The sequence below is a fragment of the Macrotis lagotis genome, chromosome 1, assembly GCF_037893015.1.
Source record: "Macrotis lagotis isolate mMagLag1 chromosome 1, bilby.v1.9.chrom.fasta, whole genome shotgun sequence".
NCBI classification, from domain to species: Eukaryota; Metazoa; Chordata; class Mammalia; order Peramelemorphia; family Peramelidae; genus Macrotis; species Macrotis lagotis.
In genome coordinates, this window is record NC_133658.1 from 416449932 (window position 1) to 416453080 (window position 3149).

Consider the following 3149-nt stretch of genomic DNA (forward strand, 5'->3'; position numbering starts at 1 on the left):
GCATGGCTAATTAACAAAGGGAACCCAGCTAGCCGCAACAATAACACTATCTATACATAGAAAATAAAGTTTTCATTGAGTTACTTCTTTTACTATCTCAATTTTCAGCTAGTCATTAGGGCCAGTTAACCTCTTTAGAATTATTTGTTAACTTTCTCTATTAACTGAGTAGAGTGGCTAGAAAGAATCTTAGGAGAGAGCACTATACAGCTGTCTTAATGTCAAGGGATATAAATTATCAAAATCAAGGAAATGTCTGAAGTCAAGATTATCTATCCTTTTGATCACCTGATGATGATGAACAGAGTTCCTTGATTTCAGACAATTATTTAACTTAGGGTTAGAAAATTCCTTTTAACTTCTATTAAATTCCCTGATTATATGTGGCTACCTAAATACATTTTGTAGGTTCCACTTGGCAGGATGTGAAAACTAGGGAGATGTTATTCCAGATTATTATTTAAAATAGTTAGGTCAAGAACAAAAGACAACAATAAATTAGATGAGACAATCACTGTACTTTTTTATTTCCTTTTGGCCAGCACAAACTCAGTGTTTTTCCTAAAACTGCAATCTGAGAAAAAACATTTCTAATATCTCCCAGTTTAGAAGAACTTCAGATGTCATTTAGCCCAACTCATTCTTGAATAGCACTATATAATAACAACAAAGGACCATTGCCTCTACCATTTTTGGATCAGGTTGTATTTTTTCTTTTTTGGTGAAGCAATTGGAGTTAAATAACTTGCTGGTGATCACATAGCTATTAAGAGTCAAGTGCCAGGGGCGGCTAGGTGGTGCAGTGAATAGAGCACCTGCCCTGGAATCAGGGGTAAGTACCTGGGTTCAAATCCGACCTCAGACACTTAATAATTACCTAGATGTGTGGCCTTGGGCAAGCCACTTAACTCTATTTGCCTTGCAAAAATATTTGAAAAAAAAAGTCAAGTGCCTGAGGTCAAAATTTGAACTTGGGTCTTCCTGACTTAAGGGTTGGTGCTCTATCCACACTGTGCCATCAATTTTCCCTTGTGTTGCCTTTTGTATATATTTCTAGTCCAGTTGTTCTTTTTTTTTTAAAATCAGTGTTATTTCTACTTCTTCATTTTGCAGATTTGGAAAATTCACTGATTAATCTGAATTTGTTAAGTTCTTTTCCATTTTTTTTTTTGTTTGCTGTCCTAGTTCTTTAAATCCCTTGGAATTTTCTAGTTTAGTTGACTCTCTTGCTGAGATTTCTGTAATTTTATTTTTTCCACTTCATTTTACAGTTTTATAAATTGATAATGTTTCTAATCTTCCTTCTCTGAAAGATGTTATAAATATATTTTTATACTTAGTATTACCTCTAGCTGCCACATCTTTCTATTAGGTAAGGAAATTGAGTATTTACTAGATGAGATATTCTCTGGGTTCTTTATGTCTTTTTCTTAGAAAGCTTAATTTATACTAATTCATTTTGTTTATGAAATAGTAATATGTCAATTTCTCTTTCTTCATCCACCTCCCATTCTCTTCTACATCAATAACATCTTTAATAATTCAGGTTAGAATTGTCCAAATTGTCTCCTATACCTTCTCATTTTTGTTCTTTCTAATTTAGTGTATATATTTAATATTTTTTTGTTCTAACAATTATCCTAATATTTTGTATCATGGACTCATTTATTGACTGGCAGATGGACACCTTAAAATTGAAAAAATTAATGCATAAAGACATAGGATTACACAGGAATATAATAAAATTAAAACCTTTTTAAGAAAATTTTTTTTGTAAACATGGTCACAGATCCTAGGAAAAGAATCCCTTGGTAGGTTATCTTTTTCTTGAGATTTCAATGGCCCCACATTTTCCAACTATCTCAAAATAAACTTATCTTTTTCCCAAGTCTATAATATCATCATTCACTCTGCCTTCTTTGTAAAAGATATGCCTAAAGATTGCTGGGTTCTTGTTGTCCTACTGATGAAGAATTTATTCTTGCTTTGAAGATATTTCCCTTTGTTGTTGTTTTGTCTTTTCAATCATGTCCAACTTTTGGTGATCTCATTTGGAATTTTCTTGGCAAAGATACTGGAGTGATTTACCATTTCATCCTCCAGTTCATTTATAGAAATGGAGGCAAACAGGGTTAAGTCATTTGCTTAGGGTCATATAGCTAGTAAGTATCTGAGACTGGATTTGAATTCAGGTCTTCCTGATTCCAGTTCCAACATTCTATCCACTGTGTCACCTTGTGATGTCTCAGTAAGAATACTTTACTGGTCAATATTTCATTTTAGCCTCGATGATGTACTCTTAAGAAAGCTTGAAACTTGTTTTAGATAGTTATATAATAATTTGTCTTACTACTAATTATCCCTTTGACACCACATTAATGATGATTGATGTTTATTGGCTAATTCATAAATCTAATCTATATCCTGAAAGTTTAAAAATTAACTGAAATTTAGAGAAAACCAGAACTGGAAGGGTGAACAGAGAAAAATCAGTTGAATATAGACAGATTAAGTTTGAATAGCCTTGTTTCCCTAGAGAGAAAGGTCTTCCAAGGAATTCCTCAACCTGAGGGATGGAAATGACAGTTTTGAGACATTCCTGAGCCAAGCCAGGAGATACAGAAATATAATCTGGTATCAGTAGAATGGCAATGATGAAACAACAGAGGAATTCCTGCGCCAAACCCCCGGACTCAACTAAAGAGTTAGAAAGCTTAGTAGAGTGGAAAAGGGAACTGAGTCTAAAGACAGAGGAACTAAGTTTATGTAAAGTTTTGACATCTATTCTCTGTAACACCTTAAGGTCAGTCACTTAAGATCTTTGGTCACAGTTTCTTCATTAGTAATAGGAGTTAGATTGACCTCTTCAGTTCCTTCTAGTTCTATATGAGAATATAAGGTCTGGGATCAAATGGAGCAGTACCTAAATGAGATGGTTGAAAGAGCAAAAGATGGAGGGGAGAAATCTCACACCATGCAGCAGAGAGGGGAAATGAGGCCTCAGACACTTATTAGTTGTGTGACCCTGGACAAATCATCTAACCCTGTTTACCTCAGTTTCCTCATCTGTAAAATGAGTTGGAGAAGTAAAATGGCAAACCATTCAACTATTTTTGCCAAAAAAAATCCCAACTGGAGTCATGAAGAGT